The sequence below is a fragment of the Vicugna pacos genome, chromosome 11, assembly GCF_048564905.1.
Source record: "Vicugna pacos chromosome 11, VicPac4, whole genome shotgun sequence".
Taxonomy (NCBI): domain Eukaryota; kingdom Metazoa; phylum Chordata; class Mammalia; order Artiodactyla; family Camelidae; genus Vicugna; species Vicugna pacos.
Window position 1 is genome coordinate 81,549,162 of NC_132997.1, and position 26,771 is coordinate 81,575,932.

Consider the following 26,771-nt stretch of genomic DNA (forward strand, 5'->3'; position numbering starts at 1 on the left):
TAGATGCCGGCTTTGTTTGCCTTGCTATGTAAGGCACCCGGGACTTTTCACCACCGCTGCCACCGCTATTGGAACCTGTGTACACCGCTCCACAATAAAGGCAAGTTAGAGATAACTACCGTCTGCCCGAATCCGTGAAACTGCCATGCCTTGGACGCCCGCAATACAGACCACTAACCCTCCACTGGCACCCAAGTGTTCAGATGGTGAACTTCTGACGTCACAGGGCCAAAAACTCCACCCTCAGAACACACAAACTTTGCCATTTTCTGAACATGCGTCCCATGAAGAAGCACGTAGCTTAGCTGCACCTGCTCAGAACTCCAATTACCTCAATTTTCTTAACTCCAATCACCTTTCCCCATGCCTCAGACCACCGTCTCTTCATCCCCTAAACATCTCGAAACCCTGTCAGTGGAAGCAGATTTGAAATTCGTTCTCCCATCCCATTGCTTGCTGTCTTGTGAATATACCTCTTCTCCACTGCCAACCTCAGCGTTTCAGCGTTTGGCTTGCAGCACGTTGGGCAAAAGATCTGGTTCAGCAACAGAAATTAACACCACCACCCCACGTATATACGCTTCCTTCTTCTCCTAGTGTCTTCCACTTTCTAAACTGCGATACTGTTTTGCGCCACGGTCTTAGCCTTTCCATAGTGATGCCGTTGGCTAGAAATGCCTGGGGCCAACTCACCTGGGCCGGAGCAGAGCCCCCACAAACATTTCCCTTTTTGGAGCCAATGTTGTAACTCGACAATCCCTTGTGGTTCTTATTATGACTGTAAGACACACCTCAGCAAGAAAAACCATCACGGAACTTCGAAGAAAAAAAAGCAAAAAGCAAAGCTTATTACTCACAAGTCCTGGAGGGTACACGGCACGCCTAGGGCCACACAGCAAGGTCGCAGGTAGAGAAAGGGAGATGCAGGCCTCGGGTTCTGATTTTATCGGGGCCCAGGGTTTCACAGGTTCCCTTTTTGCGGGGAATTTAAAACATAAAAGCGAGAAGCAAACACGGTCTCTTACGAAGTCAGCCAGAGATCGCGGAAATAAAGGGAACTTCCGGCGCAGGACTTCTGGGGCGGATCTTCCTGGGCAGCACTTCCGGGGTGGGACATCCTGGCCCTTCATCTAGTGTTGCTATCTGGTAACTAGTTTATTTCTAACAGCTGTCTTTGAAGTGGATGCCTCATCAAAGGCTTAATGTCCACCACGTGGGTTGCAATGAAAAAAACAACTGTCAGGTGCTTACACTATGGACCCTTCTCCATCCTTCGCTTGCCCCTTCACAATCTGCTCAAAGCCCACCTTTCCTTCAAGGGTCCTGCTGTCACTTTCAAGAAGTCTTTGTAAACCTGAGCCTTCCTACCTCCTCTGTGACCCCAGCTCCCCAAAATACTTTACACTTCTTTCAAGACACTCATCCTATTTACTAAATACTATAGTTACTTGAACACAAGCCATAATCTCCCCTTTAGGTTAAAATTTATGGAAAGGCAACCTTAATTTAGCATTTGCTGTGCAGCAAAAGACTGCAATATCTTAGCAGCTTATAACAGGAAGCATTTATTCTCCTGCTCTAATCTGCAGGTTAAAAACAAATGAGTGGAACTAATCTGAGCTCTGCTGGGGAACTATGCTTCAGGATAACGGGGTCCTGAGTGCTTGGCTTGGATCTAGCTCCACACACATTCCCTTTCAGGTCGGGGTAGAAAAAGGAATACTTCAGCAACCTGCTTTATGTAGCAGATCAAAGGCCACGAGAGAGCGAGCTGAACCTCAAGGGCACGTGTCAAGCTTCTGCTCCCATTACAGCGCATTTGCCAAGTCACGTGGCCATGACCAACGTGAAAGGAAGGTACAGCTGTCCACCGTATATCATTTTACCTGCCTCAATGTATACATCTATTACAGGAAAGTGAAACATTGGAACCTCTAATTCCACTGACTGAGGTATTCCCCCTGATGATACTCTGACCCTTCCCCCAGCCAATATAAGCACCACGGTTAGCACGTAGCGTCTCTGTGGTAGGTGGTCAGGTGGAATTGATTTAATCTCTCCTCTAGACCATACTTGTTCCTCCAAGATAGCTGCCCCTTCCTGATTATTCAAAACATGTATTCCTTTTATCATCCACACACACTCCTGAGTATGTGTCAATGTAGCATTCAGTTCCTTTATGATTTTGTAAGAATTATCTCCAGCATATACATTTTACCTCCCCAGAGAAGTCAGATTACTAAAAGGTAACTCTGTTTCATTTACTTATTCCAAGGCTCCCACGCAGAGTCTCGCCAAGGGCTGAATAAAGTAGATACCAATTAGTACCCGATGACTTGCTATTTCCTATTAAAAATGATGGCTCCTCTTCTCTGGGAGTTTTCTGAATGTGTTTCCTGTCTTGATATACAGAAAACATCAGTGATGCTCATCTCATTACAAACCTGAGTGTCAGCTTTAGCTGTATTTTAGTTAAAGGTGAATAATGATACACAAAAGCTTTCATAGAGCCTTGAGAAGCTGATGTGCGACATTTCCTGTCAATCTGAGCTTGTTCTGCCAGGGTAACTGATACTGTGCTTGAAATTCCTGCTGACAGAGAGCATATCTGTGCTGTCGGGGAATGAAAGGAATCGTTCCTTTCTTGTAACAAGTTATTGCTGATAATCTAATGCTACTATTTATTTATTTGTTGGACACAGGTGATGAGTTGTCGGGGGATGCAAGGCAGCAAGGAAGCGTGGGGGTAGGAAGTGTGCTACTGCTGCATTTGATTACATTCTAAGGGATGGAATTGAGGGCAGTAACATCTCTTGAACGCAGTCTTTCAGCTGCAAGGTAATACTCCCTGCTTGACTTCATTATTATTCATAGATACGCCTCTGACAGGTTAATAAACCATTGCAGAAGGCTTTGGCATTGTAGTTCATGCTATTAAGAAATACCACGACATCAGAAATTAGTCTGAACAAGTTTCTTAAAGATCTCCAGCTGGTTCCATCCCAGGGCAGGTGCCTGAGTCATGCTCTGGCTTCATCTCCCGATCAGATGACCCCAATTAGCAAAATCATCACTTTGGCACATATATGAAAATAAGTGGCTCTCTATAAACCAGAGGAGCAGAAACGCTTGGGTGCAATGCTCTCAGCAATATATCAAGGCCTCCTGCTCAAACGGACTTAAATAGACTATAACCCAATAATGCTATATAGTCCCATAGCTACCACGGAATCAGGAAGAGAGAGCAAGAGTGAGCAAGTGAGAGAGAGAGAGGGAAAGAGATTTAATGAATGACTTCCTACTCACTAATTTCAAAGCTTCAACAAGGCAGAAACTCTATAAGCATCTTGATGTTTAGGGAGATTCTGGAAATCATGGTAGAAAGTATAAGGACTAAGTACCACAAACATTGTGTTTAAATCATGACGGTACAAATAACTTAGGGCAAGTCAATTAATCTCTCCAGGCCTCCATTATCTCAACCATAAAATGGAAAATAATCTCACCTGCTTACTCATAGTGTTGTGTTACATGACGTCATATTTTGAAGCATTCCTGTGAACTAGAAATAATCACATAGAGATCAATGGTTAAAATATTGCATGGAAACTCAGAGTAACAGACTTTCCCAAGGCAAACAATTATTGTTATCTGTGGGTACCCATGGAATAACTAACAATAATAGTAATAAGAACAGCCAGCACTTAGAAGTTACTACGTGGCAGACATTTCTTAAGCATTCTAGAATATATTGATATATTTAGTTTGCTCAGAAACAGACGATGAAATAGCTACTGTTTTTATTCCCATTTTCCAGGTGCAAATCTCAGACAGAGAATTTCAGTAACTCGTCTGAAGTAATACAAGTAGCAAATGGTGGAACCAGCATTTAAACCAAGAATGCTAGTTCCAAAGTCTACTTGAAGAATGAGGCACAGTAAGATTGCTTTTGCAGATATGGAAGTCTGCTCTAATCAGTATGCAAGTTTACTGAGTCTCTGTTATGAATATGAGTGGTACTTTCCATTTTCTAGAAGCTCCAGAAGTAAATGTGACATTTTTCTAACCCTAATTGTCCTTTCTCCTCTAGGTCTTCCCACAGGGATTTGGCAGTGGTGGTAGTTTGTTTGTTTTGTTGGTTTATTTTCCTTATGGCTCTGTCAATCAGCTTACTGAGTGCTATGTCTGAGCAATGAATCCAAATGATTCCTGACTCAACTGCCTTCTATTAGCTCAATCTGAGATGATTCATATGGTCTGTGAATCGCCAAGCTGAACCCTGACTTCTGCTGCCATAATATACCTTAGAAGTGAAGGACACTTACCTTGCCAATTTCATTTCAGGTCTAACATGAAATTAACTAGCAGGCTTAGCTCCATAACAGCTCTAGCAACTGCCCTACATTAAAAATATGTACGTGATTTCTAAACAAGTCTTAGTGACAATCTACCCCTAAAAATCACTGTTAAAGTTAAATGAAAAACTTTCACTCTCTCCCTCTCACACAGAGGCAATCTCTTGAAGTGTCTTGCTTTTTGACTAAAAGAACAAGGCTTCGACCTACAAACCAAACTCTAGCTTAGTTTGAAATATATTCGAAATGTAATTCGCATTTTGGTGGGGGAAAGCGCTCACAATTTAGCCCATGCCTGTACACTGCCAAAATAAATGAGAGAAAATGCAAGGCCAGAGAGAAATAATTCTGCACAGTTGCATACAAAGCTGAAAGTTGTCAGGAAATCTTTAAGGACATTGTATCTCTTTTATGTAGCTGCATGGATTATATGCTAGATACAAAAAGTCAACTGCATAGTTATGATCTCTCCTTCAACTGGGGCACAGGCTGGGCTCCTGAGATAATATAAGTATATAGAGAGCTTTATATTACACAGCTATAATTGTTAATATTTTATATCTGTTTGACAAAGAACAGAAACATATATATCAAAGTGACACCAAGTGACTACTTTGCAGATTAGCCATGAAAATTCTTGGCATAGAGCCACAATTATATGGATACCCAAATCTGTAATTCCCTCATATACTCTATTTCAGTTTGAAAAATAATATGCCAAGCTCCCCAGGTAAGGATCATACCTATCTTAAACCATTGTCATCTTTACCTCCCCAACATTTTTCTCCTTTCTTGGAACAAGATCATAGCTATTCAAGGAGTCACTCTTCCTCCACTGTATATAGTATTGGTGGGACTTCCAATCAGGGAGCCCAGCATGCTCTTTGTTGACCCAAGTTAGGTAATGTTAACTCTCTGTCCCTGGAATGTGTCTCTTGAGAGGAATAAAAGGGCAAGAAATGTATAGAAGTGATCAGCTCCAACTGTGGATATCTACACCAACTCTCCATCAAGTTTTATCTCTACCTAGACTGTCCTTTCCGAGACCTATTTATTCATTAGTTACTTTATGTCCTTGAGCTGCCTATCCTTTATTGCCTTTTGACTTTATCTGTCAAATTAAAAAAATCCAGACTTAGTAAGGAGAGACTTTATTCAAGAAGATTATTACACGGGCAGGAGGGGAGGGTAGAGAGGTGTCTATTACAATAGGGAAAGGTGGACTGTTCCAATCAGGAGCGTGCTCAGACCTTAAGATATGCAAGGGCTCTCACAGGCTGGACAGAGAGTTTTCTTATACAGAGAGGAATAAACAAGTTTAGAAAAAAATAGGTTAGAGAAGTGGGGTGAAAGTGGTTTGATGGATCAGAGACCAGCCTGTTCCCTGAGGGCTGTGAAGGAGAAGTTGTTTGTAGGCTCAGGCTGAGGAAAACTCAAAGTTCAGGGGCCTAGGGGAAGGTAAAAAATTAAATTTTATTAAAAAAACATTTTGTTCCAACTGATCGGTATTTGAATCATTTAGGAGGCAAAAAGAAGGGAATTGAGAAGGTCTGTATCTGGTTCTTTGTAGGAAGCTGTTTATCCAGGACATAAAAGGGTTAGAGGATTTCTTAAATTTGCTGTTTTCCAGAATCCCAGGGCTCCAGTAACATTCAACCTTGTTAGTCTCCATTGCCTTCAACAAAAGCATTCAAAATAATGTACTACCTCAATTCCCAGATTATCTGATCTAGAGTGCCTTTGATTTCTTATGTCATCTGATGCCTGATGCAGGGAGGGAGGCAGGCAGGAAGGAAAGAAGGAAAAAAAGAGAAAGGGAGGGAAGGAGGAAGGAAAGAGGGAAGGGAGAAAGGAAGGGAGGCAGGGAGGGAGGAAGACAAGCCTTCTTACTCTCACCACATGCTGAAAGCTGGAGAGAATGATGATTCCACCCTGGGCTCATATGAGTAAAGGGCATACTACTCACAATCTATAAATATGCAAACCTGCAAAGGCACATAGAGCCCCAGATTACCTCAGCATGTTTCATCCAGCCTGTGAAATTTTGGGGGACATTCTGAGCAGCTCTTTAGTGCCTCTCAGAGATAGCCGCCAGAAGTCTGCCTTGCACGTTTATCCCAGTGCAAGAACTGCACACACATGATATCATGAATTTTCCCAAATGCCTCATTCTCAAAAATAAGAAAAGAAAACTACATGAAGTGTGAGATACTCTGATAATGAAAAGAGCTTCCCTCTTGACTTCATTTCCTCATCTCTGCTGCTAAGCCTTGCACAGAGGGTACTGTAAAGTTCTCCTATTATTCCAAATATGATTGCATGCTAAGATAAGCCCAAGAAAACCTGATGGACCCACTGCAAAATGATCTATAATCACTCTAGGAACAAAATTAAGACCACTTAACACATTTTCTTCCTTGAAATAAAGTGTACCATGGTTCAGTGTCTCCACTGAAAAAGACAAGACTCTGAAAATCTCATACTCTCTGCTTTGACCATGGCCATGGATGTCTTACATTATTATGGAAATTGATGAGCAAAGAGAAAATTTGGAAAGAATATTCAAAGAACCATGTAAAGTCAATGTGTTTTTAAAGGAAAGGAAAACAATCATACTTGGCTTGAAATACCTATAAATTCCTCATTAAGATCTTGAAAGCACATTATAAATTCCCATTTTTCCCCTGGGACATGACTCGTTACTGGCTTCTAATTGTCCCTCGCCTCTTCACGCCTGTTTTAACCTCTTCATGCCTATTTTATGGAGTCCCACCACGAACAACGATCTGCTTCTCTTAGTAGCACCTCCTTTCTAGAACACCTCACTTCCATTTACCTGCTTGTGGACAGAGTGTTAAATCCAACTAAATCAATGTTCACAAACCCCTTCTTCAATTGTGAGGAAGCAATTAGCACTCAGTGATGTCGCCCAAATTCCAGTAATTGTGAAGCCGATGTCTTCCATCTTTCCTCACAGGTTTTAAAACTGACAACTCGGCACAGCTACTGATCCATTCGCAAATGAAATTTACTTCATCTTTTTTTTTTAATTCACAGTCTTCCTAAGTTGTTGGAGTCATATAAGAAAAAAAGCATCTTGACACTCAGAGAAAAATCTATGAAATATCTTGGCTTTTGTGATACTCCTGCCTCAGAGACGTCTATTCAGCAGTACGGATGGGGGCCAATTCTAAGAGAATATGGTGTCTGATTGACAGGAATTCTCTCTTTTCTTTCCTGTTCTACCTTGATCTATCTTGCCTAGGTAAAGAATCTCTTCATGACTCTCTTTTCGGTTTTCTAGGGCCTCAATTCTGGTCTCATTACCTTATGCTAATCCTCATCTTGCTGAGTTGGTTGCCTATTGGACCACATGCTGATACACAGTGGGGTTTTGATTATTTTTATTATTTTCATCTTCTTCTTGACTGAATCCCTCCAATGTCATTTCAGGCCACAGATCTTTCCTATGACTGGAAGTCTTCCTTTTCATCCTAGCCTCTCCTATATAAAATATCATAAGACTGACAGTGAGCTCTTCAAAAATTTGATGTATTTTATTATTTAAAAGAGACCTGTTCACAAAGTTCCTATTAACATGAAGAGGAGATAAATTTGGTTTCAGTTTTGGGATGGATTTTCAGCTGTCTCAACTCCACATCGAGGAAAAATGGTCCGGGTTATAGAAGCAGATCTATATGTCTGTTTATACTTCCATGGGAGGCTTTCATTTTGCATCACAAATAAATGCAACCATGACTTTCTATTTTTAGGAGGAAAAGAAAAGCTGTGCTTTCTTTCTTTAAAAGACAATAGAAAAAATATTTTTTAATGTGTTGACCCTTAGAAGGGAAGTAGAGAAAATGCATTACACATTTGAAGATTACTGGATGTTGAATACTTATTGTTAGGTAGAGACTGGAAAATGGAGGGAAGGGAAACAAAGATGACTTAACAGTCCCACCTTCAATGGCAGTAATATTTCAGCAGGAGAAAAAAGAGAAAGTTTTAGAAATAACATAGAGGTTCTCTTGAAAATCCTTAGAAATGTTAGAGACTCTTTGGGTAAAGCAAAGAAAAGACAGCTAGCTTATGAACAGTCTGCTGAGAACCACTGGTCTGTATATTTTCTAGGACTCCAAGTCTTAAAATGTCTTCCCTCCTCACTTATCCTCAAACCATTCGAAATTCTATTAATTAAATATACTTTGGCTTAAATAGTTTTTGGAAAACAGAAGTGCCTTTGGAAAAGTTCTCATTTCATCAGTAGTTCTGAGTTCAGTGTACATTTGTTCAGTTTACTTTTCTTTCACAAATAGGTTAGACCAGAAGTGCCAAGGAGATGGAACATGGGAGGGGTGTAAACTCCTGAAGCAGAAGGCATTTTGGGATTAGAGGCAGGCAAGGGTGGCAGTCACAGTGGGAGGCTTAGGGACATATAAAAGCCTGGGGAGAGAAGTCGAAGGTGAGAGAGCTGGGGAGAAACTGTGCTCTCTGTCTCTATGTGCTTTCACTTTATTTGCTTCCCACCTTCCTCCTCCTTTCCTTTCACCTCCTCTTCCTCCTCCTCTTCCTCCTCCTCTTCCTCTTCTTTCACTGCCTTGATTCAGAGACTCAACCTCAAATCAGCATTATATGAGCACAGATGCACTGTTAAGTTAAATCAGTTAGGGGTCCTGGCCTGACAAAAGAACTATCATTCTGAAGAAAATGTACTAAGAATTAGCAAAAACCGAGTTACAACCACATTTTGGAACAAAGCAATGTATAAATTGGGTCATGAATTCTTCTGCACAGATCATGCCACCTTCTAGTTACAGTAATCTCAACAAACTGATTTTCCCAAACATAGCTGACTCTGGATGGCATGGGCCTGGCTGGTGCCTCAGCTGTAGGGCAGACGTGATGGAAGATGATTGAAACGCGAGATAAAACACACTTTGTTCCTTCCCCAGATTACCAGTTTTGACTGTTTCTGTTGATTATACCCATTCAGAAGTCATCATGGTACTACCCCAGTATCATAAACACTTCCCTGTTCTCTTCTTACTGAATCTGCTTGGACTCCACTCAAAAGACTTTCTATACTTGATAACCTCATTAAATCCACACACACAAAAAAAGTTTATGGCTTAAATGCTCTACACTTAAAATTTGTGCCTGAACATTTTGGTCCCGTGGACTGGCCAGAGACCTTACCCTGACAGAGAAGCTAATTCAGTGGAATAGTTTTTCCCTCTTAAACATAACATTTCCACATGGTTTTGGCTACTCTGCAGGTGTGTGGCTATCTTGAATTTACTATGTGATGGTGGATAAGTAATAGCTGATTACTTATCGAGGTTCAAGTACCTGTCATTTAAGCCACACTAGGGATACAAAGAGATGAAAAGCCAAAAACTCCAGAACTACAGTTATGTTCTACACACAAATGCTTTGGTTATGGATGTGGGTTCCTCCCAGAAAGCTGCCATTTCCATTATAAGTGCACCTGTTCGGACAGATTCTGACATTCATAGCTTCTCTCTTCTCATCCTCCTTCAGTCTTTTCCACTGTGATTGCATTTTCATCTGCAATCACAAAGAAAGTGCATATAAATCCATGATTTCATTTGGGTCTTTTTATAACTGACCCTTCTGATTCCCAAGAGATTGGCATTAAATGATAAGTGATAGATGATAGATGGCATTAAGCAGTAGACAAAAGAAGATGGTATTACTAGGAAGTGATAGTAGAGCACAAGAGACAAATAAAAGTGAGTGGCTTATTCAGTATGGTGCATTTTCATTGTGAATTAACATAAAATAAATGCACCATCATTTTTTAAAAAGTGTGCCCCCCCAAAAGAGTTAGGAGATGATCAAGCTTGGATTTACAGGCCTTAGCATCATCTGATTGCTTCTCTTATGATCTCCATGATGCCCTCTCACCTACTTCCTGAGGTACGCAAGACACATCCCACTCAGAAGATGTTTTTGGAAGCACTGCTTTAGGGGAGAGCATAAATTTCACTAGCCAGTGGGTGAGCAGAATGCAGAATTTTCTTCTAAACTTGGCTGCAGAGGTCTGTTGACCTCTATTCTCTGGCAGTCTGATGACTAGACTTACCTACAGGCTAACCTCATAGAGCCGAACCAAAGTTCTACTAACTTCTCAAATACCAAAAGAGACTTCCTGCTTTAGCGTTCCACCTCTGACATGTTCATATTTCACTCTCCCTCCTGCAGGCCAGTTTATGTTCCTTCCCAGACTGACCCAGGTCTTCTCTATGACGAGCTCTCAAAGTACCCTCCATGTTCCCCCAGTACCCATACACATTGCAATAAATTCAGCTCATGTAACAATGTGATGGATTCCAAGATAAGATGTTCTTAGGCTGGCTTCCAGCATTAGACAACTGCCCTCAGAGGTCCTCGGAGTTCCATGGCTGTGGTAGCCTGCCAACTGGTTCTGTCTCTGAACGTTCTGAGCCATTATGAGGCTCCCCAAACATTCTGTGACAGAGATCCCCAGCTCTAGACCTGTTAAGTGACATGTGTCAGTGGGAAGAAATTTCACAGGTTCCAGGTTGGCCTGGATACACTAAAGGAACTCGTCACTGGAGCAAAGAAACAAAGGAAATCCCCAGGTGCATATTCATTGCTGTTGCAGAATTGAACAGGTGAAATAACGGGACAGAAAGGAGATGGTAATTCCAAACAAGGTGGGAAACTTCGCCTCACCATCTCCTGACCCAGGCTCCACTTCTATCATTTGAGGCCCACTGGACATACACTTCCTGGTGATGTGGCTCGTTCCTTCCTGGGACTAACCTTTATTCACAATATATACCACCTTGGGAGTAGGTGGTAAATATGTTATCAGATCTGTCACAAAGAGTATTTTTGCTCTTGGTCACATCTGATATCATCTCATAAGTACCCATTTAATTAATTATCTGCTTTTGTTTCCACTAAAAACAAATTACTGACCACTAAATAATCATACCAACCACCCTGCTCCTGACTTGAGGTTTGTGGAAATATTACGCCAATACAGGGATGGTTCTGAGTTCTTTTGGTTGTACTTTCCATCTTGTCCTTTGTCTGCATAGGTTTCTCTTGACTATTAAAGACTCATTTCTAGTCCTAATTATCTTCTTCTTTCTTTCTTCTCAATTACCAATCCAAGGACTTAAATTCCCAGTCAAGTTTTCTAACCCCGCATTTATTTATGGATTAATTTTATGGTATTTTATGGTATATCACATAGCATTTTAGGAAGATTTTCTCCCAAATAACAACTAACACGTATTAAGCATTTACTATGGAAACAGTCATCATTTTAAGCACCATATATGTATTCACTCATTCGATCTTTATAGTAACTCTACGGTGAAAGGAATCTGCATATTCTGTCAATGAGGATATTGAGTTACACAAGCAGCTAGCACATGGGAGAATAGGATCCAAACCCAAATGGTCTAGTTTCAGAGCCCAGATTCCTCGCTACACCATTTTAATAAAATGCAAGTGTTACTGATGGGGTTAAATATATGCCAGCTCCACTGCAAGGTGCTTAGAGCAGAACAGCACTTCAAATAAAGCTAAGATTCAAATATAAAGTCTGTGCTGAAATCACTTAATTAGCAATTAAAATTTCTGAAACATATATTGGATGATAATAGATTTCAATGGGAGGTCTTGGTTTTATGCTTCAGGGCCCATAATTATAGTAATCAATGGAAAGGCACCTATGAGAGAAAAAGCAAAGACACAGATTTTTATTGACAACTGATGTTGTGGAATGACATCTGTATATAGTGTCAGTAGTCTGGATTTAATTTTAGCTCCAACACTTACTACTTATATGATCTTTAAAAGCCTACCTTTCTGATACTCCATTTCCTCATGTGGCTGAAAACTCGTATTTTGCTGAATGTCTACTACATGCCAGGCTTTCTGCTGGTACTGTATGTATGTACATTTAACCGTCAGATCTGTTAGGTGTTTAATATTATCTGTATTACATAGGTTGGGACCCTGAAGGTCAATGACTTCAAACAACTTGCCCAGAAAGAGTAGCTATTCCACAGTGGAACTAGAATTTGAATCCAGTTCTGCTAGAGTTCAAAATCTCTCTGATCTCAACTGTACCACAGCGGCGTGTAGAGGTAACACTGGAGGGCTGCCTCTCAGAGTGCTTAGGTCTGAATACGGAAGCGTGGAGGAGAAGTAATACTATGACTGATACCTGGCAAGCATTCAGTGTGAGCTAACTAGGGACATCAACTTGACTTTACACAGGTCTCCAAATTTCATATATTGTATTTTTTAAACAGAGACTCAATATTGTAATCAAGTTTAACATACCTATTAGTCACATAAACGGACAGTTTTCAAGAGATCTCAGTATCAGAGCTATCACGATCCTGTTTTACTTTAGGGGTCCTATGTCCACGATACAGTTGACCCTAACAAAAAGCCTTCATGTCCAGCTGTAGAGAAAACCCTGTTGGGCCCCCCACATATCACATTACCCTTTTCAATTCCAGTGTACACGGGCTAGAATTTCAATTGCCAGCACGTGAATATCTTTGCATGCATCTCTCTTTGTGGCTACAGAGCCTCTCTGGGCAGTGCACTGCTGGCTTGAAGGTCAGGAGTCAACGCCCATCAAGAAGCACTCCCAAATAATGACTGATGGAAGTTGGTGTATGAATAGTCCAATTTCCTCACTTCTGGGGTGGGATCACTCTGGGACCATGGTCTTCACTGTTTCCAGAGTTCCTCAAATGGAGAAAGCTCCAAGTGGTCATCTTGGAAACTGGCTTAGTTCCATGCCCTTTATTTATCTTCACTTTTCTTTCTCATGTCCCTCATTTACCTGCTAAACTTTTTGCTCTCTAATCTTTGTCTCAGGGTCTGCCCCTGTGAGACTATAGAGTAAGACAGATCCTTTAGGCCAATTCCACTGGTAGGGTTTAAGGATCCCAAATAGAAGCTCCCCTGTTTCTAGCAGAGTTCTGAACTAACTATTGTTATAAGAAAGTCAATCATATAGGGACCATAAATATTTTTATTACTGATAAATCTGATCATCATCTCTGGGCAAGTAGCCATATCTATCTGTAAGCAAATGACCAACCTAACAAAGACCTTCAGAACCAAACAGCAAGTCACTTAGTGTCAGGTAGCCCTGGACAGGGTATCTTCTGCCCCTCCCAGGTCAAAGGCTGACCCCTATATGGAACATGGCATGGAGAGCAGAAGAGAGAGCATTTCACTGAGTATATTGCCCTAATAGGGTGAAGAGAAAGATGCTGGGTTACACATACCAAGTTTCCCTTCAACCTCACCAGTCAGTTCTCTCTCCATCTCCTGTGGACACACTGGGTAATGAGGCAAAGAGAAGTGAGAGGTATTGTACTAACTGATATCCATCCACATGGAAGGATACATCCAGAGTGAAGATATGATCCCTTTTCGATCTTAGCTTAGATAGTAGCTAAACCAGGTTTTATAATCTTAGGACAAATCCTAAACCAGTAATGTATCTCCAAGTCTGCCCATTAAAAAAAACTGCCAGAATCAGAAATGAGCAAAACATTACATTTGCAGGTTACATTACAAAATGCCCATCCAAATCTTAAATGCTAACCCATGTATTTAAAATTATATTTAAACAAATTGTGGTAATTGTCGTATCATTTAAAAGCATATTTATCTGCTATAGCTAATTAAAATTAAGAATAGTTTAATGATTATTTGTGATTTTATATTCATAAATTTAAGATGTTTCAAGATATATTAAGACAGATTCATTGGTAAACAACAGTGAAACAAGACTTTTAACACCTGTTACAACAAAAATTATATTTAGTAGACATTTTTCAAAAAGCCAATGACCAATGTCAAATAATTTTAATTTTACTTTGTTAACTGTAGAGCATTAATTGTGATCAGAGTTATGCTAATGAGTACAGTTCTCGCACCGATGTGCTATTGGAAAATGATATCCCTCACCCTTTACATATCTTTCCTCCTGCCTTTGGCCACCAGTAAACTCTTCTTGGACCCTTTGACCTAACTCAAGAGTCAATTGTCCACTGAACCCCAATACAGCCAACAGTGTCTCTTGAACCCACCATGATTGCACATGACAAACTCTATTGTATCAGTTGGAATTTTAAAATCTCTGATGTCAATTACTATGTATTGTTCATATACTTGGAGCCAAGTAACTAATATAGACAATCAGTCCTTTTTTTCCATGATTGTATAAATCACATAAATACATTCATATAGACAAGGCAGTTAGGTTGAAACACATACCGTTAACACTGTCATCTATAAACTGTCTTTCTTATAGTACATATCACAAAACTCTAGGAATCTTAACTGAATGCTGACCCAGGAAAATTTGAATGTAATCCTTTGATTCTCCTATTTGTTTCTTTAGTCAACCAAGAAAATAAATAGGACATAAAAGCAATAGAATAAAAATGTTTTCCTCTTAAAACATGTGAAAGGCTAAGGCTTGTGGGTCTCTCTTTAATCAAAATGGAAGAATATGGGGCATTTGAGACACATCAGACATGCATAGCACAAGTTAACTGTGACCCCTTTCTTGCCTAACATTTAGCCCAGAGCTGAGGAAAATACCATCCTATTTTTAGTTCTTCTATTTCTCCACTGAGTTATGATATAATGTTTTACAATAATCACTATATTACTTAAAGGCTATCCTTTATCTTTGGAGAAATACACGCAAAGGAATCATTACTTATTAAATTTCATATGAGAATTAATACAATAGTAAACCCAAGAGTACATAGCCATTATTAATTTAAAATACCACTAATTCCGAATTTGTAGTTTACATTTAAAAATTTTATGTGATCTCTCATACACAAATGTACACACACACACACATACACATAACAGAATAATTGATATTGACAAAATTATAATAAGAGAGTAAACATGAATAATAAAAAACAAAAATACTCCCTTTGGAATTTTTTTAAAACCTACCTTTTTTTCTAATTACATAAAGAAAACATGTCTGTGCTAGAAAATCAGGAAATGAAGAAATGTCACCTGTGCTCACCTTCAGACAGATCTGACTGTTGGTATTTTAGTTGATATCACAAAACGTTATCTACTTAGTTGAGGTGTTTTCAGCCATCTTACACTTGACAATAAATTTTTCCTTTCAATTTTTTGTTTCACACTTTTCAATACACCATATATTAACCAAACCTTCATATAATGGCTCTGAAGAGCTACAGAAGAATATAAGGTAAGATGGTATTTCAATACAGACAAATAGACATTATATAAAAACACTTAACATGTTGTTAAAATGGCAAGAAAGGATGTGATTAATTCACACACTTAATCAACAGGTATCTACAAAGACCAGGGTGCTTAAGAAAGACTTTATGAAGAAGATAACATTGTTTCCCTGATGTGTCGAATTCATCAATAAAATTTTAGAAAACATCTTTATTTTAGAAAATAGAGAGGAAAACTAAAAACCATTGGAACAGTCTTCTCAGAGGAAGAAAACCTGGACTTGCTGAAAAAAAGGAAGGCCAATGGTTTGAATACATAAGATCTAAGGAAGCATTTGCGAATGTGTGTTGAGACTCTACCATGGGGGCACTGCTGAAGTTCATACATAAGGGAAAAGGCTACTTTTTCTCTGCCTTCAAAAACCTTACACTTCTGTGGAAGGGAAAGACGTCCAAGGAAACAGCAATGTCAGTGATAATGATGTGACAGTGTACGAGAAGCTGTGGTCAAGACATCTTTGAGTGCTTTGAAAATGCCAGGTGGTGAGGGACTTGCTCTGCCCAAGGAATAAAAGGGGCTTTCTTCACAAAGGAAGTCAAGGAAAGCCACTAGTTAAAACATTTCAAAGGCTGGTAGATTTTTGACATTGTTTGTGTGGATCTGGCATCCCTTCACCCCTAGACCAGTAACCTCACCCTGATTTTCCAACAGGAAACCATCCTTCTTGTACTCTCACCCCAAGTTTTGACAGTGACCCACACCTGGTCAATCAGATACACTCCATGTCACTCAGGGGGAGTAACTGATTCAGAGATGGCCTGAAATCCATCAGTGAAATCCAGATGTGAGCATTACTGGCTAAGATTAAAAACCTGGACCTATTACACCACTGCAATCTGGGAGCCTAAGAAAACAGCATTAAGAAGAGGACAGAACTAATAGGTGGAGAGAAATAGACTAAACTCCAATGACATTACTTGAGGCCCTGAATGTAGCTGTGCATAAAGCCAACTCCAATTATGGGCTTTTCAGGAACATGATTTTGAGAAGGGAAGTTGTGCAAGAAATTCCCTTTTGCTTAACCCCCTTTGAGTTGGGTTGCATTCAATTAAGAGTAGGAAACGCTGAGTTGTCATAAGAAATTAATTATGAGTGTGTTATTCCTGATGAGATAACATTAGCCTCAAGTGAACAAAGACATTTTCTAAGAGAGAACCTATTTTTTTTTAAATGGTCACCAGCAACACCTGGTATGTGGCGGTATGTTCTGTTTTTATAGCACACTTACCAAGAACAAGAACTTTTTTATTTCTAATTCTGTGACTCATAGTAGCTAAACTGATACTGTTTGTGCTGATAAAAACCCTCTTAGGGACCAGCTATGCTTCGTTTGTTTTGTTTCAGACACAGGATTTGTTTTGCACCTGCAATTTCCCTTATTTTCATTGAAGTGCCAGCCAGTAGTGTTAGAGATGGATTGGTGTGATTCCATTTATTGGTACCTTCTGAAATGAAAGCTGCCACATAATAATTACTGGTGAGAAGGTGCCTCGCTAGTTGCAACGGAACAGAGATGGGCTTTACTTAATCTGCCTCTTCAGGAAGCCATTTGTTTCATCATAGAATCTGAAAGCAACTTTTTTTCTTTCTCTTCTTTTTTCAAGGGAACAGGATAAAGATACAGCTAAGTAAGGATGTGCATGTTTTGAGTGATAGCAGAACTAGAAACTGTTACTGAACTGGAAACCTACCAGACACTAATACTGACAGTTTAAAAAAAAGAAAAAAAAAGGAGTGAAGCTAACAGAAGGTATTTGTTACTATCGAATAGAATGGGTTTTTTTTAACTTGATAATAAATCCTCCTTGGGAAGCATAAAAGTGCCTTAAGCTCCCAACACAGTCTGGTTAGTTCAATTAAACAATTAGTTATTTTAAGAGTAACTAGATCAACAGCCACTGGTAAAGAGACATTGGTATAAGCTGTGGTTGAGGTAGACTGTGGGGATAAAGATTCTGACATCATTCATTGGAAGGATGATTTTTCAAAACCGCCAGAGAATGAAATCAAACTGAGTATAACTGCAAAAAAAAAGAGGGACTATATACCCGCATCAGCTTTATTACTGTAACTGAGAAGTGGCTCATTGTAAGGCTACAAAATAAATTACAGGCCAAAAATGTTAAAGTAACAATACCACTTGAATTTATTCCAACTGATTACCAATTTAGTTGTGTGAAACTGGTTGCATGAGAATTCATGAGTTCAACTGCTTTTTTGTGTTTTTGCTTTGTTTTGGCGTAACTCTCTTCTTTTAGGGGGGAAGGGTTGTGGGGTTGTAGCCAAAGGCAGTGGAGGATTTAGTTCATTCACCCTAAAAATAAAGGTCATAATAAGGAGCATCATCTTACAATTAATAGAACTATAATCTAATGTCGGTAGCCACTGCAGTTGCTAGGTTATTTGTGGGTGTACAACAAAGCTTAGCTAAAAAAAAAAAAAAAAAAAAAAAAAAAGGCAGCTTCTCCCAACAACAACAAAAACACATTTTTCAATAAAACAGGAAAGTAAAAATAGAGGAGGGTTGGCCCTTACAGATATTTTTGAGAAGGGAGGAACACCTGAGCTTTTCTTGAACTACTACAGTGATACTAACAAATATTTTTTTTGCAACAACAAAAATGGCAAGCATGTTGTGAGGAGTCTTAGGTTGCCTGAGAAGAAAAATCAAAACTATTTAAAAAAAAGAAGCACTCAATATTCAGAGGTGGTATATGCATTGAATAAGGAGCCTACAGTTTTCTGGTAGCTTCCACTCCTTGCGTGAACACACTGCCCAATCCTGCCCTTGGTGATCTGGAATCAGTGACCCATCAAGGATGTATGTGGTGTTCCCAGCGAGGCAGACTCACCACAGATGCTCTGTCTCTTGTAATGACACTTCCTAGAAGTTAGACTTAAAAAAGTGGTCACTGAACACATCAGTAAAACAAAGACATCTCCTTCTTCTGTTGAAGTCAAACCCAAAGAGCAACCCAAGCTGTTCTTTCTCTACTCTTTACTTCATAATCATCTCCCCTTTCTCTAAATGTCCTTAATCGATGATCTAACATTCATGTTCAAAGGTCTTCCTGCTCCAGAACAAAGAACAAAATCATATCTCCTATCAGTTTTCCTGGGATTAATTGTACCATCATTCATCAGCCACACAGCTTTAAAAACTGTGGCCACCTTTGATTTATGTTTCTCACTGTCCCTTTCATCTGATCATTTGCTAAACATGACCAATGCGATTTCTGCAGTCTTTCACATATTTTTCCATTATTCACAATCTCATGTCCCATTTCAAGAGCTTCCTAACTCACCCGTCTCTTTATAGTCTTCTCTACTGGAGGGTGGTATACATTACACACTAAAAAGAATTTGCTTGTGCAAATATTCATCTCAGAAATTTTTCCTGACCCTCAATTACCCTTGAACATCGCTCTCAACACCTTCAGCCTTCACTCATATACACTGTTTCTTATGAGGCCTTCAGCCAGTACTAAATAGTAGACCATCACTGGTAAGCCCACAGTTCCCTGGGAAAAGGCGCAGATTGCTGTGAGGGCCTTTTGTGCATTTTCCTGCGTTAATAACTGTTTTGACTTCTTCAAATTTTTGGTGTTCATTCTCCTTGACTAAATTAAAGTATCAAATATATCAATCATGAAATGAGAAAACAAGAAACATTAACTCACTTACTATGAAACAGATCTGCTCAAACAAGTATTAAGTAGAACTCTCCCCTAAATGGAGACAGGTTGAGAAAAACCTTACCCCAGGCAGGTAGCTAGAACTGATGGGTGATTTGCTGGAGTGAATTAGGCCTTGTGCACGGTCAAGTGAATCCCTCACCATCTGCCTTGCCCTGACCAAATCTTGAGCCAACAGGGAAGGAAGGGGTAGTAGGAATTCTCTGCTCATCATTTCAGAGTTGTCCTGTTTATTTCGTATTTGGCTTTGATTAATTTCCACATTTACAACTGTCTGCAGGAAGGCTCTTTTCAGAGTAACTCCAACAGAACATGGTCAGATTGCATCTACCACAAATCAGCCACAATTTCACCACAAACTGTCTCCTCCTTGAGACCTCCCAAGTTTTGCTTATGACATCACTGTTTAGAAAATATTGATCTAGACTTTTTCCTTATTTCTTCCCATTCAATCATCCTCTACTTCTGAACAATGAAGTAGACTCAGCAAGACTCTTGAATCTGTGTTCTTTACATTTCTGCTCCCACCATGATGATTAAGATTCTCATAACTTCGTAGCTGGAAAGCTTAATTAAGTTCTGGTTTCCTCTCTCCTTTTTGAATCTATGGAACATTCCACTGCTGCACTTCCAGGCACATGGGTTCTTCCCTTGCTTGAAGGATCTTGTGGCTCCATTTGCAAAGGTTTTATTAGGTCTAAATTTAATAATCTAGGGACAGGCTGGTTGATGCACCGGTATGACACTGGCGAGCTTCTCACCACCTCCTCTGCCTTATTTCCATGTTTTGACACTGTCTTATAATCAGTCAAGAACGTTTAAGATGCACGTACATCTATAATTTCCTTCTAGAGCAATGTTAAACTAGACACACCAAAAAAACAAATAAATAAATAAGGAAAAGGCTGGATAATGTTTCAGTATTCTTTATGGGACAATAATAATTCCCAGCAGTTACATAGTACTTACTCTTGGCCAGATAAATGCTCTAAGAGCTTTACTTATATTAAGTCATTTAATCATTACAGCTCTCCTTAATGAGAATAATAAAGGAACAAGACCACAGTTCCCTCCCTCCTTTGTCAGATTAATCTTTCTAAATCAAAGATCAAAGCATAACACTTACCTCTAAAAACCTTAAATACTTCTCTACTGATTTATATTAAATTCCACTACCTAACCTGGAAATCAGAGCCCTGAATGTTCACTCTAACTTTCCCAGTGGGTGAATGATAGAGATATTCTGAAGGAAGAGTTGACAGGAGTTGTGATACATCAGAAGTGAGGGGTGAGAGAAGGAAAGGAGTCAGGAATGACACCAAGGTTTCTGGCTGAGCATTTAGAGGAATTGCTAGTTGAAATGATTACGGAGAGGTTAACTTGTTAAGATGATGTTAAAATCATAACACAAAACCATACATTCCCTGCTAGAATGGCTGAAATTTAAAAGACTGTTTATATTTGATATGAAAACTAGAATTTTCATGCTCTGTTAATGATAGTGTAAAATGGTAGCAAAAAAAAGTGTGATATGATTATAAAATGGAGGATTATCCACTGTTACACACGGATAAATCTCCCAAACATTTTTCTGAGAAAAATAATTCAGATACAAAAGAATATAAGCTATTGATTGGTGCCATTGAAATGAAGTTCCACAACAGGCGGAGCTGATCTAAGACTGTAGCCCACAAAAGCACGTGCTTCTGGTGTGGTGTGACGGTAAGAGGGCTGAGCTTGGATAAAGCACAATTCAGCTTTCTGAGTGATGGAAATAGTCTGTATCTTGATAGAGGCATGATTTACATCAATGAATGAGTGTTTTAAAACTGATCAAACTATACACTTCAGTGTATACTTCATTTCACTATATGATTATTATACCTCAATAAAAAATGTTTACATAAAAAGGAAAAAATACAAAGTAAAATATTATAAAAAATAAAAGTATAAATACCCAATGCCACTTAGGTATAAAAAAAAAACACAAAAATCTATATACTTCTATTAATACCAATATGTAAATGTGTACAATTAAAGGCAGTATTTTGATATTAAAAAAAATAAATAAGCTTTCTTACATTAACACCTTCTACTGCATTAGTACAATTCGAACGACAAGCCTCCATCTCTAAACACAGCCCATGCTTTCCCAGGTCCACGCCTTTTTTTTTTCCTACACTCTTCCTTCTACTCCTCCGAGGTCTGCAAATTGAAGTTATACCCAGCCTTCAGCTACGAGCATCTGTTACCAGCTGCTTTTTCTGAAGATTTTAACTAACCCATCTGTGTGTGTGATCTCTCCACCCTCAAGATTTAATATATTGTTGCAAGTCCTTTAGCGTTTACCACTTGACCACGTTCCCTCTTGCAATGTAGCGACTGATGAATATGTTTTTTTCTCGAATGCAGTGACAAGTCATTGAAGACAAGTCTGTGCCGTTTTCATCTTTCTTTTTCAAAGGAGTGTATGTTGACGAATATAAAATGATTAGAACTGTGGCTGGTAAATGCTCAGTAAATATGAGGTATTATTAGCTAGCAAAATGACTGGATTTTCATGAGAAATCCAGCAGCACCAGAGTCCCTTGAGTTAAGCATTGTTATTCCTGTTTTCAAAGAGAGGAAGGTGCATCTTAATACGTTAAATGACAGCCCCATATTTTTATACAGCAAGGAGTGGTAGTGCAAGCCAGATTGGGAACCCAGATATATTTTACTTTATATAAAACTCATGCTGTTTTTATTCTGCTGTCCATGAATACACAGCACTGGGTGCTCATTTATTAAATTACTGAATTCTGAGGCTAAAATCAGGATTAATGAGTTGCTAATCCAAATCCTTAAGGTCAGGCCAAATGTGGCTTGTTGCCTTGGTTACTTGAAACAGTTCTGGGACCCAATTACAACGTGTGTGTGTGTGTTGGGGGAAGGTACCCTGCACCAATCAATTCTCTGTGGCACCAGGTGGGTGTCCTACAGTTTAACTCAATTCTGACACCATCTACCTAGAGATAGCACCAGATTCTATAGGTTAAGGGCTCAGTCCCAGAAGACTGCCCTCCACCACACCCTGTAAACACACACACACTCAGACGGCAGTCAAAAGTTAGGTTATTGTCACCTGGGCTTCTGACCAACTGGCTACAGATTGGAGGTTCCAAGGATTCCCCTTCTCAGGCTCAATTATTTTTGCTAGAGCATCTCACAGAACTTAGAGAAACATTTTACTTATTAGATTACCAATTTATTATAAAAGGATATGGATCAGGAACAGCCAGATTGGAAGAGATGTATGGGTGAGGTGTGGGGAAACAGCACAGAGCTTCCACACTCTTAAGTGTTGTATATTTCCCCCAACCTCCATATTTTCACCAACCCAGAAACTCTCCTAACCCTGTCCTCATGGGCTTTTGTAGAGACTTCATTACACAGGCATGGCTGATTAAATCACTGACCATCACTTTTACCCCAGTGCTTCTCCCCTCCCCGGAAATCAGGGGGGTGGGACTGAAAGGGCCTACCCTGTAATCATGTGGTTGGTTCTCTTAGAAACAAGCCCCATCCTTGGGTGTGGTCCAAAACTCACATCAGTAACTTGAACGACCCCCTAGTGCTCTCTTCATTTAGGCAACTCCAAGGATTTTAGGAGCTCTGTGCCAGAAACAAGACCAGGACCAAATATATATTTCTTATTATAAATCACAGTATCATAGTTTTAAATAAAGTTTTACTGGGACGCGGCCAGACCCATTTGTTTACATATTGTTGATGGCTTCTTTCATGGCAGGGTTGTGTACTTGTAACAGAGTTGAGTGGATGTGACCCAGCCTATGATATTTCCCCTTTACAGAAAAATACTGCTGCCCTTTGGTCTCTGTCAGCGATTCCCAGCTCTGGTGGATATTAGAATCACCTATCATGGGTCCTACTTATTACGTTGTTCTGGAACAGGAGTTTGGGCATTTGTGGTTTTTAAAAGCCTCTCAGTTGATTATAATGTGCAGTCAGACTTGAGAATCACTGGCTAGGGAATGCTTTTACAATCTGTGATGACAGTCAAAGCCTCGGGATACAAAATGAGAAGTCATAATTTAGAATTTTATAATATGCCTGCGTGGTAAAGATTCTGGCATGATGGACTCAGGGATTACATGAGGCTCACAATGTACAAGCACTAATTTTCTGGCTCTGATGACAAAGCTATTGCAAAGAGGAAGAAGCCCTATGGTAAAGGCTAGGATGCTTCCACCACCTACCCGATTTCCCTAAACAAAACCACATTTTATTCCAGAGGATCAAAGACAATTAATTAGAAGATCATTTGTGCCTTGATTAGAAGCCTCACTTGGTGAGAAATGCAGAATGCCACTCACATTAAACACAATGGAAACAAGTGGAACACAGCTTTAGGGCATTTGTGTTGTCGGTTACCTACCTAATCGGCTTGTAATTGTAGCTGCTGCTGTCCTGTGCGTCACATGATAAAGAGTGATTCTTGAACAGCTCCCCTCCACACACACACACACACACACACACAATCTCCAGTCCACATTCATAGGGAAAGGTTTACAAATCATGCAATCACAATTTTTTGGCTGGATGTGTGTGAGTGAGAGATAGGAACTACCCAAACACTACTAAGATGAAATTCTGTAGCTTGTGTTCTCCCAATTTTATGCCAATATGGTGGACTATGTGAATTATGAAAAAAGATCCAAAGAAGGATTAATCTTTGAAGAGGATTTTTCTAGAGTTTTCATACTTTCAGCTCATAAGAAATACTTTCACCCAACTTTACAGGGCGTAGGGAAGGAGACTACTAGAAAGACTATCCAGACTACGGAATAACCAAGGGCTGGAGTTTACTGCCTGGTGTCATCAGAGTGGGTTATGGTAGCCAGAGAGAAATCATGCTAAAAGCTAACAGAGACTTGAACCCTATGTCACTGATAAGGGAGGGGAGGCCACAAAGGTAATAGAGAAAATCATGTTAAACAGAAATCACTTCCTTCCTCTCAATTCCCTCCAAACTCTACATGAGGGCCTTCTTTTGCTCAGATGTAATGGGAAGAAAGAACCTACTACCCCTTCCTTCCTCTCTTACTAGCTGCTGCCCCACTGAGTAGGGGTGATTGTTTATTTGTTTGGTGAGGCCCCACAAGTACTAGAGCCATTGGTCCTTATTTCTCTCTTAGGCAGAACTGATACGGTAAAGGCTGACTGTGCCATTTGAATCTTGGAATCTTGGCCTTTCTGTGCTTGATAAAGTATAGGGTTGGCCACTAAGGTCCATGCGGCCAGCTCTGTAAGTGTGTGCTCTACAGATGCAATCTGCCCCCCCGAATCTTAAACTGGGAGAGGAGAGAAGGTATGTTAGGAAATCTATTCTGTTACATTCCTGCTATGTTCTTTAATCAAAATGGGCAGACGTGAAGCTGGCTCCACTGATTTGGAACTTGGAGGGGAAATGAATGTGATTAACCAGAAGCTTCAAACTCCCAACAAAACTGTTTGTCTTATTTACTATTCTTTATAGGATTCACAGTATGGGCCCTTCAGAACACTGTGAAGTCATCTGAAAGTGATGCAGGAAAAATGGATGTGGGGCGTGAGGAGGGCCAAGTCCCAGACCTCAGTTGAGATCCTGGGACGTGCCCCACCAACTGTGAGTCCTTGGCTTCACTCAGTTAAGAATTCAAGTGCGAGCCACAGTTGAATAAAGGTAGATTTGTTTAGAGAAATACATACTGCATGTAGTGTAGACTGTTTCAAATGGCAAGGAAAGAGATGTGGGAGTTGGGTGCTCAGGTTAAAGTAAAAGTAGGTACACTCCATAGATGAGTGCGGGCCACCTCTGAAGAGGAGAGAGCAAAAAAGGGCAGCCAGGCATGGTGTTTCCAGTTTTTATGGGCTTGGTAGCTTCATATGGCTACAGGTGGGACCATTCCAACTACCCTGGGCCAGGGGCTGGGATTCCCAGGGGTTGGGCCAGCGCCCACTCTTTGGCCTTTTGCATTAGCCTTGGTACTGTCAAGGTGCCTGTGGGCATGTTATTTATCATGCTAATATGTTACACTGGGCATATAATGAAGCTCAAGGTCTACTAGAAGTCAAACCTCCCACCATCTTAATCCTCAAGGCCAACTGGGAGTTGAATCTTCCACCATTTGGGTGTTAATTGCTGTCATTCCTTGAAAGGCTGTGCCCTGCCCCCTTTCATTTCTGTCTCAAAAGTATTTCAAGTACCTTTTAAGTTTCTGGCTATTCCTTCCTATTGTGCTCTTACATCTGTTAAAGAATCCACTGTAGTTGATTTCTTCCTCTGTTATTCCTTCCACCACACCTCCACCAAATTTGTGTCTTTGACAACACACAGAATTACCCCAAATTGGGGTGTTTGTTCTCCAAAGAGCTCCCTCAAGCAGTCTGGTTATCACTCCAAAGACGTTTCCAGTCCCTTAATTTAAGCATAAGGGGTCACAAACTGGTGGTATGAGCACACCTGGATGTAGAGAGGGAAGAAGTGGGGCTGCCAGTCTCATTGTCAACATAAATGTCCTGATTTCCTACCATGTGCTGGGCGCTGGAAATACAAAAGCAAAACATCAGTGCGCACTGCTTTCAGAGACATCCCAGTCCAATGGCTGAGGTTCAGCAGTACCGAGACCAAGCAGGACCTGGTGGGGCCCTCCTGGGTACAAATCCTTTCCATGCCTCCATCTCTTGTTTGGAAATAGGCTTCATTCAGCCTCCTAGACCTTCCCTGAGTTCCAAAAGGCAGATTCGAACAGTTTTGCTAATCAGGGAAGGGAGGGAAAGCAGAAATAGAGGAGGAGCAGTCAAGAAATCATAGTGCAGAGATGGGGCAAGGCCCTGGTTCCTCATGAAGGAATATGCATAATAATGTTTTTTGAGTTTTTCTGCAGGAACTAAGGCGCCCACCCAGGTGGAGGAAGGTAACTTGAGGCTAAGCACACGATTCCTGGGACACGCCCCATTACCTCACCACCAACCAATCAAAAGAAAGTCACACACCCTGCAGCCCTCACCCCAAATTTTGCCCATTAAAAACTTCTCCCCAAAACCATCAGGGGTTCGAGTCTCTTGAGCATAAGCCACCCGTTTTCCTTGCTTGGACCTGCAGCAAACCTCTCTCTACTCCAAACTGAGACGTTTTGGTTTGTTTGGCCTCCCTGTGCAGCGGGCACATGAAATCGCATTCAGTAACGCTACACTAGTTTGACCAAACACTGGATCCTTGTACAAGCCCCAATTGTGGGCTTTTGTTTCCCAAAATCTGGTGCTGCCCCAGGAGGGCACACGGAGTACCCTGGAAAGAAGGATATGCTTATAATAGTACAGCTACAGAACAGAAGGT

General features: G+C 40.3%; 1 long non-coding RNA gene across 4 annotated transcripts; it reads left to right on the plus strand.

The window, feature by feature from the left end:
- LOC140699420 (uncharacterized) lies at positions 1–26,465 on the plus strand. 4 transcript variants are annotated; one of them, XR_012077578.1, is made up of 6 exons: positions 1–100; positions 1,702–1,952; positions 2,703–2,838; positions 17,300–17,445; positions 24,930–25,115; positions 26,320–26,465. It is a non-coding gene; the product is annotated as an uncharacterized lncRNA (long non-coding RNA). The 4 variants fall into 4 exon arrangements; XR_012077580.1 differs by having other exon boundaries at positions 1,702–1,857; XR_012077581.1 differs by lacking the exon at positions 17,300–17,445.
- The last annotated feature ends 306 nt before the right edge of the window (positions 26,466–26,771 follow it).